The 13344-nt window shown below is 40.9% G+C and overlaps 1 protein-coding gene across 10 annotated transcripts in view; it reads right to left on the bottom strand.

The window, feature by feature from the left end:
* CCDC171 (coiled-coil domain containing 171) overlaps window positions 1-13344 on the bottom strand; it is a 308137-nt gene that overhangs the window by 13652 nt on the left and 281141 nt on the right. The gene's annotated exons all lie outside the window — the stretch shown is intronic.

The following is a 13344-nucleotide window of genomic DNA, read 5'->3' as shown; positions in this document are numbered from 1 at the left end:
GCTATAAATTTAGACCTTTTAGCAGTGTGTTTCTCCCCGGGTGAAATTATGACCATGCTCTCAGATAAAGAGGAGAAGGAGGAAAGAGTCATCTAAAATGTAAAGCTGTTTGAAAGAGAAGTCTTTCCTAAATCTTACTAACATGGAAAGCATCTGTCAATCACATACACCAACCAAATTAGCGATACATTCACATTTGGAAATTTGAAACTCATTTTTCCCATGCCCCTCCCATCCACTGCTGTTTTAAGTCATGTCCCCTCATTTTACTACATCACACCTAAAATTTCTAGCAATTCTTCACGGAATGCTGCAAACAGTCTTTATTCTCTTTGACCAGTGCCATGGCTGGGCCTTTCTGGAGGGGCTGGTTATCTTTAGTTAAAAGAACACAGTCTCTCTATTTCCCAGGGAGAGAGAGAGAGAGACACTTCAGATGTAAGACAAATCATGTGATCTGGGGTTCACAACTGTGGAATGCCTTCAAATCACAGCAAGCACTGGGGAGTATGTTCCAAAACAAATCACTTAGCTGGCAATGACATTTCCTTTACATGATAGGCGGGAATGTTATTTCTGATAGAAGCAGGACATTTCCAACAGTCTCGAACCAAACCCATCTCTCCAGGGAGGACATCCTAAAGAACCGTGAGAATAGTGCAGCAACCACAAAATTCCAAAATAATATACCTACAGATTACATTTCAGGAATCCATTCCCTACATTATCAATTCCATATGACAGATTTTCCCCATGCTCGCATAATGCATAAAACATATCTAAACCCACATCCACCGTATCTTCAATCAGCTCCATTCATTAATCCTTTCAATAAATATCTATCGAGTGCCTACTATGTGCCAGACATTGTTCCAGGTGCTGTGACAGAGCCGTGAATTACACACATTAAACTTGTCTATCCTCAAGGGAACTCACACTGTCCTAATCTCACTCCGGAGCCAGTTCTCCTTAAATTAGAATTTGCGAAAATACCATGTGACTACACAACTGTAGTGTTAGGTTTTGATACACGGGGCACGGGGAGTTTTCCAGCCTCATCGTTCTGTGGATACAGATGAGGTTCCAGGAGTGAATTAGTTACAGTTCCCTGGTTCTTCCCTGACCTGCTCAACACAAGACCTCAAATGCCCCTGCGCAGGCCCCCTCAAGAGCTGCTGGGCAGCCGCGATCCCTCCCCCAGCTCCTGCCTGCAACGTATTAACCGGCTCACTGTGCCATATGGGTGATGTCTCTACCCAGAATTGGCCATATGCCCACCCTTCCCTCTCTGTCACCTATAAACTGTGGCAACTCTGACGAACCCAGTGTCTCACCGTGTCTGACACCTGTAGGTCCTTTTTCTAAAAATCCAGATGCCAGTCCCTAGGCCTGCACAGAGAAGCACTAGGCAGTTCTCTCCACTTCCCATCTCCTCCTCTGGGCACCTGCCCACAAACCCTCCACCACTAGTCCTTTACCAATCAAAACCCTCATTCAAACCCACTTCCCCAGAGCCGGCACACCAGCTTTCAAAAAAGCTTCCCCTTGCTTGAAATGCAGTTCATGCTCAGTGTAGGATGTCCACAAGGTAATGATTTTGACATCGGCTTCAAAGCTGTTTACCAAGATTTTCTTCTTTAGTTATTGAAGACAGTGTCTCTTCCCTTTCTCTAGCCCAAACGCACTTTTGATATTTGTAAACAAGCTATCTCTTCAGACTTATCTCTGTTTCTTACTTCATCCCTTCTTTATTGCATATTTCCTTGCTATTTAAGAGCATTCCAATTTGCTACTGAAGATAAGAAAAAAAACGGGACAGTGAAATTCAAAATAAGTGGTAAAGCCTAAAGGGAGAACCTGCCAGAGGCTGTGAGACACAGGCAGAAGTCGTATGTTCAGAATGCAGTAAGTTAGTGCCCTCAAAGACAGGTTACTTACAGATGATGTGGAAAGACCGCATCATAAGGTAGAGATATGCCACTTCCAGGCTAATGTCATTCTTAAATTGGCCCGAGAGCTGCAGGAAAAAAACCCCAAAGCTGCTCAGCAGCCCCAGTGGCAAGCTATAGCTGGTGGCCGGATATATTTGTCCCGTATCTCTCCTGGAAGACAAGAATGGGTGAGTGGCCCAGGCACCTTCTGTCTCCTGAGCCCCCTTTGTCAAACCACCGCCCCCGTCCCCACCACCCCACAAAGAGTGGAGCAGGTTGACGCAGTGGAGAGACACAGGTCGTAAGAACACTACATAGCCGGGGCGCCTGGGTGGCTCAGTCGGTTAAGCGTCCGACTTCAGCTCAGGTCACGATCTCACAGTCCATGAGTTCGAGCCCCACGTCGGGCTCTGGGCTGATGGCCCAGAGCCTGGAGCCTGCTTCCGATTCTGTGTCTCCCTCTCTCTCTGCCCCTCCCCCGTTCATGCTCTGTCTCTCTCTGTCTCAAAAATAAATAAAACGTTAAAAAAATATATTTTAAAAAATATATATAAAAAAAAAAACACTACATAGCCAAAACGTCAGGGAGTGTGGTCCTTCCGCTGCTGGCTCCCTACCACATCGCTTCTGCTACTCATCGCGTGTCTGAAATTGATCGGATAAATCATGTACTTGAGTATCTTAATGTGCTCTGGGATGCTTTCTGTCCTGTGGCCTCTGGGGTAACTGGCCTGGCGTCGAGGCAATTTCCAGAAGACTCCTCTGCTCCCCAGTACCACCCAACACCCTATCCTGAAGCGTGCACTGCTGTCCTGTCCGGTCTCCTGTCCAAGAGTCTCCTTTCCATGCTGCTCCTTCCCTTTCAAAGGAGGCTGCTTCATCAGGTTTGTACTGTTCTGCACGACGCGCCTCAGGTATCACCTTGCCCCCAAACATTCCCTGCCACCTATCACCTCACGTTCAGGTGGGATGCCCCCACTCTGTGCTATCACAACAAGCCGCCCCGACTTTTATAACAACACAGCATCACAACCTGCTGTTTGCTTGGACCCGTGCGGCTCAATACGCTGGCCACGAGCCACATGTAGTTGTTCCAGTTCTCATTAATTAAATTTTAATTCAACGTAAAATTCAATTAGAAATGAAAGTTCGGTTCCTCAGTCACACTAGCCACACACCCTCCCCGGGCTCGACAGCCGCGTTCCCATCACAGTAAACTCCGATGTTTGTTTGTCCCTCTCTCACCAGTCGCTTCACTGGTGCCTGGCACCTAGCAGGTGCTCCAGATGTTTGCTGCTGTCGAATGAACAGACTGCTTGTAATCTATATTCCAAGGAAGGCCACGGAGAAGGGCATGCTTCGATATTAAACTTTTCTCTCTCTGAAAATATTTGTAATTCACAGAGTTTCGCTTTCACTTTCTTGAATTCTGACTTTCTTCGATCCCTCCTTTCTGGAGGGTCTGAAGTGTCAGGAGGGGCCTCACTGTTCCCTTCTATGCTTATCTTTCTCGACCTTCTGGTGAATGTCATCGTGGCACTTTACGCTAGGCTACTCTGAAAGAGAAGGAAGAGGTCAGTGACGAAAGGCAAGAGGAAAGTTATCTTGCCGACTGCCCATTCTCAAGACCCCTAGGCAGGAATCCTAGCTCCCTTAAGCTCCATTTTTCTATATCGGAGAAACATGCATTCTTACTCTACAGCTTTTAATTTTTAATTTTGACACTCCCTTGAGAAAAAGATTCTATTCTATGCCAAATCTAATTGTTTGATGTGAACCTTCAAAGTTTCCCTTGAGTTGAATGTCTATCTGCTTGGGCAGAAAAGGGGAAAAGAGGGAATTTACATTCACTTTGCTAAACATTAGCATCTTTTGTTCAATCATTTGAATGCAGGACGGTTAGGGGGAAACAGCTTAGAGAACAAGAGTTGACACATACAGTGTAAAATCTTTTAAGGTGCTTGGATTCAATGAGGGAGAAAGTGAGACGGAACCACATTTCAGCCTCCTAACCGTGCTCCAGTCTGCGGGAACTTTGTGACAGGTCTCTTTCAGCTACACTTGACTGGCTTTTGCTGACATTCAGCTGTCAGACAGCAACCCTTTACCAGGCCCCTAACATGCTCCACAGATTCACCCAATTAACTCGCTTTCACTCGACACGGCAGCAAAAAGCTTCATAATAGGTGGTCAAGGTGCACGGTGTCTGCCTGCCCTCGAACTGCTCACACACAGCAAGAGGTTTAACTACTTTTCTTCTTGCCCGTGTGTGCTCACAACTAGTGTGACTACAATTTAGTCATCCCATGTATTGAATTGGACAGGAATACAGGAAATAGTATAGTGATGCATTAAACTGCTCAAAAGCAGACTTCTAGATGACTAAAGTTCCATTCCTTAGAATTGAACTTCCTTAGGCCCTTCTGAGAGAAAGGTTTGAGTGTTAGATTACCAAAAGTTAGTATCAACTAGCAATCAATTTATAGTTAGCTTTTCCACGATATCACTAGTAACAGTATTATATAGAGATGACTTGGAATAGAAAAAATAGCATTTGAGAAGTGACGGCAGAAACGTCTAGGCACACAGTTCCAGAGGATGGAATTTAGCCTTTGCTCATAAACATCCACTTTTTGGATGAATTCGACAATAATTTTTCTGTCACTTTTTGTCGTGCTATTATGCCTTTCTGATGAAATACATTGTCCTTGAAAATATGTTTGGCTAAGAAATCGAAATTTTTATGCTTTACTTTGAAAACATAGCTGAATAATTCACACATTTTCTCTCATCTCCCAGTATGTTCTGACCTAAGCATATAATCCATTTCCATTTACTTGAGCTCTGAAAATCTGAAAATTATGGGGGGCGGGGGGAAGCTACATAAAGCAAAAGAAAAGTGATATAAACTGGACTGTCTTTGGAAACGTATCCTTGTGAAGCTCTGTGATGAAGAAGGCACTGAAAAGGTCATTTTCTGATAGGACTCTTCATTAGTGACATCCAAATGCAGATCTGTATAGCTATTATTAAGACAGAGTTAGGGTTTCAATTCTAAGTATCCAGCCTATCGGTAATCAAAGGTGAAAATCTAACTACAGGAACGGGGAGGTCCGGCCTCCACCACCATGAACCAATGCTGGTGGTGATGTGCCACGACTTTACGCCAGGGCAAAGCAGAGTTTAACCACACCTTGCCATTCTGTGTGAATCTAAGAAGACTCCCCAAGCTTTGGTCTATGGCCACACCACCCTGAACGTGCCTGATCTCACCAGATCTCGGAAGAAGCCCCCCTAAGCTCTGGAAGTCAGGACTTTGAGTAGCAGTGCCTCTGCGACATGTCTTCAAATTAAAGGAAATCTTTCACTACATAAAATGTGTATTTGTTGTTTTGAACACTGCTCACTTCTTACCAGAAGCTCAAGGCGAGGGGAGATCTTGACTGAATTGCTGAGCAATTATGAAGCCACCCTACATCCACTTTATTCATTAAGTCCTGCCAACTTTTCCTTGTCTGTCTGCTATGTGACCCTCCTCCAGGCCCGCTGTTACTGCCCTCACACAGATCATCGTCACTTCTCACTGGGACTTCTTTAATAGGACTTATCACAATTCATTATAAGTATTCATGTATATGGTCTGCCCTCTCACAGAAACCATCAGATCCCTGAGAGGAAGTTTCTTATTTCATCCCAGTAAGGATGGAATATGATATAATGCTTAAGAGTGAGGACATGGTTCACACTGCCTAGGTTCAAGTCTTGGACTCTACACTTGATGCTTTCTTCGTCTGAAAGGAAGAGCTCACCACCTCCCTTAGGTAAGGAAAATGGGAATTAAATTAGTTAAAATCCATACAGTGCTTGGTACCATGGCTGGCACATAGGAAGCACTCAATAAATATTGGTTGTCGTGATTTTCTTACTACTATGTCCTTAGTACGTGGCACGGCATGTAATACGTAATAGGTACTCAATAAATACGTGGTGAAGGAATAATTAGTTAGTTCATCATTCTTCATTCATCATTTCAGGATGACATAAAAAATAAAATTCTTCATGAAGAATATGAGTCATAGACTTAAACGTTTGAGTTCTGATGGTATCATTTTACAGAAAAAATAAGAACTGAAAATATCTAAATTTTTAAAACTCCCTAAAAATTTGGGGAGTTTCTGATATATCTTTTTTTCTGAACAGATAACCATCTGAACAGGAACCATCATGAAGCTGTTCTTTCTTGTTCCACAGGCATTATTTTATGTTCACGCTTACTTTAAGGATTTGATGTCTAATTTGAGGACACTCTCATTATTTCCAGAACTTGAAAAAAAGTGGATAGATGGTTCATTTAAAATGAAAATTCTACTTGAATACCATTTTTAAATGTTTTTAATTCCTTCTCCCCAACCCCACCCCGAAAATATCTTTCTACTTTTCTATCCCAAAGCTACTGAACATCTTAACCAGACCAGGAATTTGGATCGATAAAATAAAGGAAGTATTTCCTAGGCTGAGATGAACCCCAAATGACAGGCCATGCTTTGTTAATATGCTGGATTTAGGGCTCATGTTAATCCAGCACGAAGTCACCTTAATTTAACTAAATCTGCAAACACTCTATTTCCAAATAAGGTCACATTCTGAGGTTCTCAGTAAACATGAATTTTCCAGAGGACTCTATTCAGCCTACTATACCAACTATTTTTTTATTATTTTTTTGTACCGTTTATTCATTTTTGAGAGACAGAGAGACAGAATGCAAGCAGGGGAGGGGCAGAGAGAGAAGGAAACACAGAATCCAAAGCAGGCTCCAGGCTCTGAGCTGGCAGCACAGAGCCTGATGCGGGGCTTGAACTCACGAACCATAAGATCATGACCTGAGCCAAAGTCGGACACTTAACCCACTGAGCCACCCCGGCACCCCATTACTATACCAATTATTAACAACATAAAAAGAAATGAGTTAGGGTTATTATTTTTAAAATTTGGGGCTCAGGCACCTATATAGTTCTGCTTCAGCCTGTTTTAGATAATAACGTAAATATTAACTCAAAAGCAAAACCTTGTGGATTTCCTAAGCCCAATTAACTTTTAAAGATCATTGTTCATGAACATCATTTCTGGGGAAGCTATATATTTAGTCTTCAGATGTTACTTAGCAAATGGAACAAATATTTTTTTAGGCATAGTAATATCTTAAAGTTTTTCTCTCCTTCATTTCTAATTGCTGAATATTTTACTTTCATTGTAAAGCAAATATGTTCATAAATCAGTGGAGTGTTTTTAAAATGTATTCAACGATGCCATGATAAACGTAAGCTTACATCCAAAAATTCCACAAACACCCTATGAAAGAAATTTTTAATATCTATGAATGTTAAGGTCTCAGAATTTCTATAACATATGTGCAATGATGATTTCTAATAAATACAAGCAGAGACGGTTTATAATAATTGTCCTACACACTGTTTGCTGTTCCATTACCCAAATTCATGTTGTACCAATTTCTTGTCTCTGCCAAATCCCAAAGTAGCTCGATTTGTTAGGATCATGTCTTTCACTTTTTAAATGAACAAAAGTTTATTACAATTGGATATTATTGATGCAAAAAAAAAAAAATGAGGCAGACTACCATGTTAATTTTACAACCTAAGAAATAAAGCCTGTTTTTTTTTATAAAAAAGTATTAAAATATAAAAGCACTATTTCCGCCTGCTACCAATGTATCAGGCATTTACAACGGATCTTGCAAACTAACTAAATAACATGTTTTTAGGCACAGCTACCACGATGCCAAGCAGAAGGCGCTCTCACGTTGACTGCCATGCTCTGTGCCTAGAACAGGGGAGGTACTGTGAGGCCTCCACGGTTCCTTCCTACTTTGAGAACAAGTACAACTTGTAATTCTATGCTCAGTTGATTAGGACATAATGGAAATAGCATTATATAATAACAGCAGGGCTTTGCAGATATCCTTTCTTTAATCTTCATACAAACCCAGAGATTGAAGTTACCATTGTCCTCATTTTTACATCTGAGGAAACGGAAGCATTCCTGAAGACACTGGTAATTGAACCAGGATCACATGGTTAGCAAGAGGTGAAGCCAGGATTAGAATAATCCCACTCCAGAGCCCACACACCCGGCCACTATGAATGGGTGAGCTCTGGAGTTGGACTGCCTGTGTCCACATCTTTGCTTCAGTACCCAGTGGGCCATACAATACGGAAATAATCAAGGTAATGGCATCGAAAAATACCATACACCCTTAGCGGTGTTTTAAGTATTAACTAAGTTAACACATATTTGATTCTGAGAATGTTGTCTCACACAGGGAAAGTACTGGATAAAAGTTAGCTCATCTTGGGGCACCTGAGTGGCTCAGTCGGTTAAGCATCTGACTTTGACTCAGGTCATGATGTCACGGTTCGTGGGTTCGAGCCCCGTGTCGGGCTCTGTGCTGACGGCTCAGAGCTTGGAGCCTGCTTTCGGTTCTGTGTCTTCCTCTCTCTCTACCCCTACTCTGCTCACACTCTGTCTCTCTCAAAAGTAAAATAATAGGGGCGCCTGGGTGGCTTGGTCGGTTAAGCATCCGACTTCAGCTCAGGTCATGATCTCATGGTCTGTGAGTTCAAGCCCCGCGTCGGGCTCTGTGCTGACAGCTCAGAGCCTGGAGCCTGCTTCAGATTCTGTGTCTCCCTCTCTCTCTGCTCCTCCCCTGTTCATGCTCTATCTCTCTCTGTCTCGAAAATAAACGTTAAAAAATTTAAAAAAAAAAAGTAAAATAATAAAAACATTGACAAAATTAAAAAGTTAGCTCATCTTTCTCCTCCTTCTTTTCCTGCTCCACACCAACTCTCTGGCTCAACAGACCCTGTTCTGTTTCATGTTCATAGACCATGCCTTTACCTGGAAGATAATTTCCTTTGGTCATAAGGGGGCTTCAGTAAGAAAACAATGATGACTTAGGCCAAAAAGAGAAGTCGTAGCCACAATAGTTTACAAAGAGCCAGGAGTCTGACTCTTTGGCTTATTATGGGTGATGCTCCCCAAGTTCTCTGAATCTCATAATACTTGTGTCACACAAAATATTTATAAGGTTATGTACGTGGGTGTATTTTGAAAGCTGTGAAGAATTATAGAAACAAAATTATCATCGTTACAGAAAACCAAACGAAACGAAACGAAACCACGACTTCTAGCTTGACATTGTGTACAAGCCAGCAGCATCCTGTTTCTGCTCACATAGTCCTCGCTGTCCAGAATTCTTTATTCAAACCCTATCATTCCTTCAAAATCAAGCTCAAACACAAATTTTCAAAAATATTCCCTAACCACCCTAGTCCAAATAAATCTATCTCTTCAAACTCCATGAGCATTTATCATCTTACTGCTTCATGTAAGTCTGTCCTGACTCACCAACTAGACTATCAGTTCCAACAAATCAGCAACCCATCATTGTATCTTTTTATATTCAATCCATGTGCAGATACAACTATCTTCCTTGCATAAAAAATGGAAAGAGAAAGAGCTCTAAAAGATTTTAGGATTCATACAAGGGAACAAAATTCACTGAGTGATTCAACAAACTTCTGTTGGGTACTTAGAAGCGGGTCGAGCACAACGTGGGTACTAAGGATGATTACACACCATACCTGACTTCCAGACCCCAAGCTCAGCAAAATGAAAAATGTACATAGGCCTGCAGTCCTTGATCCCGATCTAGTTCTAAATACAGGTCTGGTCTGAATGAGTAGTAGTGACCCGGTATACTCCCCAAAGGTGTTAAGTTCGTTAACTTCCTCACCATCACCATTATTACTTATTGTACTCCAGTGGGATGCTAGATGCTGATCCTTTTTATTTCTCTTCCTAAACTGTTAAGAACCACTAAAGTAGAGAGTTTACCAATGCTCCCAAGATCTCTTCCAAACCAAGGACAGTTCCTGGAACAGGCTGGAACTTTAGAAGGCGTTGGAATAGAAATATTCCAAGTCTGATAACTTGAAAATGAATTTATTAACCCAAGTGCTAATAAATCCCATCATAAATAATTGGAGGAATTATGTCTAAATTCCCCTATATGATCCCAAAATAAATAAATGATTTTTAAGCTAAAATCTATTCATTTAATAAGTATTAACTCACTGCTATTGAAAGTTTGTGATATGGCTTCATATCAATGAGACTGTGTTTAAAATTTTTTTTTAATGTTTATTTACTTTTGAGAGAGAGAGAGAGAGACAGAGTGCAAGCAGGGAGGGGCAGAAAGAAAGGGAGACGCACACTCCAAAGCAGGATCCAGGCTCTGAGCTGTCAGCACAGAGCCCAACACGGGGCTCAAACTCATGAACCACGATATCATGATCTGAGCTGAAGTTGGACACTTGACCGACCGAGCCCCCCAGGAGCCCCGAGACTGTTTTTTTAAAGACAGTTCTCTCGCCACTTGCAGAAAGAATAGCAAGCACACTTTCTTGTCATCCTGCATATGACGTACTCTACATGCATCTCCAAAGTTCCGAATTCATAAATTAGTGTTTGTTCCTGGCACTGATGTAAAAAGGTCTTTTTACATTTCCTTTTAAAGATTTCTGCTCTTCTTTTCCTCACACTGAGGAAGCTGCCCAACTGCCATCATGCCAGTTCTAGGGTCACTGAATTAAGTGCATCAGTGACAGCAGTGACAAAGCTGCTAACAATGCTGAGAAGCACACGTGGAGCGTAGATTCATTACTATGTTGCCATGAACTTGAGAGGAAATGGGAATTCTTCAAGGGAAAAACTAACATCAAATAGAGCTGACAAGACAGCCAGCAGTTTGACTCGGGATCTGTCTCCTTATCCAGTCCGGTTTGGGTTCAGCAGCTGAAGTTCAGGGTTCAGGGCTATTCTCAGGGGGGCTGACTTTCCTACGACCAGCCTCTAAAATGGCTTTGTTTCTTTTTTTAAATGTACTATTCTACGTTGCTATTAATGTTGTAAGAGCTCTTGGTCATAGTTTAAAATTCCAGAACACCCTATATCTTTCTCTATATTTCTTACGGTACAGAAAAATAAATTGGTATTTTTTCTTAGGAATATGGAATGTCAACACATAAGGATTATTTGTTGCAGAAATTATGATTTTCTATGAAACTCAGAAGTGTATCATAAAGCACTCTCTTTACTTGAACTTAGAACGTAAAAGAATAGTATTTTTTATTCTTTGTGTTATGTTTAAGGACTACAGATGGCGTACTAGTGTGTTCCTCACCATCACCATTATTACTTATTGTACTCCAGTGGGATGCTAGATGCTGAAGAAGATGTAAACAAAGACACAATCCCTGATCTCAGGTGAACAATTCAAATCCAACCACATATCAGAAATCTCTTTCCTTTCCTGTATTCCTTCCCTTGAGAAAGGGAGTCAGGGAGACCACAGAAACAACCTGTTAAATGATAACTTGACATAACAGATGATCTTAAGAATAAAGAAATTCTGGACCCAGAGAGACAGAGAACCAACTACAGCCACAAGCTTGGCTTTTTGATAACTGAACCTCTAAATAGGCTGGTGTACTTGAAGTTAGGCCACATAATTTGGAATGTGTGACAGAACTTTTAACAAACTACTCCTTATGCCCCAGGTATTGCGCTGACATCTACAAATAGAACAATCTTCTATTCATGGTACTTCTAGTCTAATTGTGTGGGTCAATCAACAATCAATTACAATAAGGTCTGTAAATGTTATAACAACATAATAGGTGTTGTGGAAGAGACCTGAAATTTAAAACTTGGGGAAAAAATCAAATAGGTAAAAGGTGGAAAATAGTAGTCTAAGCAAAGGAATCAGTATATACAATTCTCATGAGATTGAGAGTCTGGTTCTAATTTTTTATTAATTTAAGTAAAAAAAAAAATTTGATTGGTAACCCTATAGATGCTACAACTGGTAACCTTATATTATGTCTTGGCATTTTGTGCTTAAAATGAATTGGCTAATTTTATGTAATATTTGTGTATTTTGTTTCTGAATGACTAGTGAAATGAGAAGCTTTCAGGCTGTTAAATATTGCCTACGATGTCCTTCAAACTACACACGTAGTTCTTGATTTCAATAAATGAACATCCAATTTCAATACAATTTCACAATTTTCTATTCTTTTATTACAGTGCGGTATAAGAACTTTGATCTGATGAATGGAATTTATAGATCTGTCAAAGATTATCTAAAAGACATTTCCATAATTGTTCTTTTTTAGGGGGCTTCCTCCTTTCCACGACTGCATTTCAACATCAGTGTTCTTTATGCTTCCAGAGTATTCAATGATACACCATGGATGCAAATAAAGTATGAATAAGAATAAGCTAGTGTAACTACAAGAATGGCTAAAATCACAATGGTATCCAGAAGAACTGAACTAAGTAACAAGTTAACCAAATATTGAATCAAGAGTACTACCTGTGGGCTCTACTAAGATGCTGCACTTTCTATGCTTTGGCAGGCTACCAAATATTCCATTTCAAAGGTGAAAATATCTAAATACTTGTTTCACTTATTAATACAAAAAACAGAAACTGAAACAGATGCCATTACTTCATTAAGGACCTGAATCCTCTGAAAGAACCTGCCAGATTGGTGAAGGACCATAGAAGTGACACAAAGCCCTGAGAAGACAGGCTTTAAATTTGTACCTCCACACTTCTGAAGGTTACCAAGTACAGCAGAAGGTTGTGAAAGAAATAATAAAGTGAAAGGAAAAGCATTTGTTTAGTACCAGGAGGCATCTTAGAGCTCATCTGGTCCAGTCTCCTTTAACAATTGTGTAAACTCCCAGGGAGGATATTCGCCCAAGATCGTAGAGCTAGTGTGGTCGTGCCAGGATTTTCATACCTCTTGACCCATGGCCAGTTTGCCTTCCATTGCACTGAGTTGAGGCATATCCCTTCCCCTCCTCTGTACCTCAAAAATGACAGAAGTGTTGAAGAGATAAAGCTATGGTAGCAGTAAGTATCTATCAGCTGTGATCAGGAAGAAAGGGAGGGAAAATTAGTGAAATGTTTGCTAGATTGGCCAATTAGCGAAATGTTTGATAGATTGGTCAAGTTTTACATGCTTTTTGGTTTCCAAATCTGGTCTATAAGGTTGGCTTTACACAAGGGATTCTGTCCTTATTCCCAATAAGGAATTTCTGTTGAGTGTCTGTACCAAGTGGGACGATGAGGAATCAAATCAGTTACCATTGTACTTTGTTCCCTTAGAAATTCCCTTCAGTCATTGAAAAAGACAATAGGCAATAACTGACATGAAGCTTAATTTGATAAGATTTTGCAATCTATGGGTAGATCAAAGACTGTGGATGAGAAAGCCATGCTTCAGTGAAGTACTCTGAAAAGTCTTCATTGAACCCTGTGAAAGTCA

This window comes from Panthera onca, chromosome D4 (genome assembly GCF_046562875.1).
Source record: "Panthera onca isolate mPanOnc1 chromosome D4, mPanOnc1 haplotype 2, whole genome shotgun sequence".
Taxonomy (NCBI): domain Eukaryota; kingdom Metazoa; phylum Chordata; class Mammalia; order Carnivora; family Felidae; genus Panthera; species Panthera onca.
Note: the sequence above shows the minus strand (reverse complement) of the source record. Positions and strands in the feature narration are given on the sequence as shown.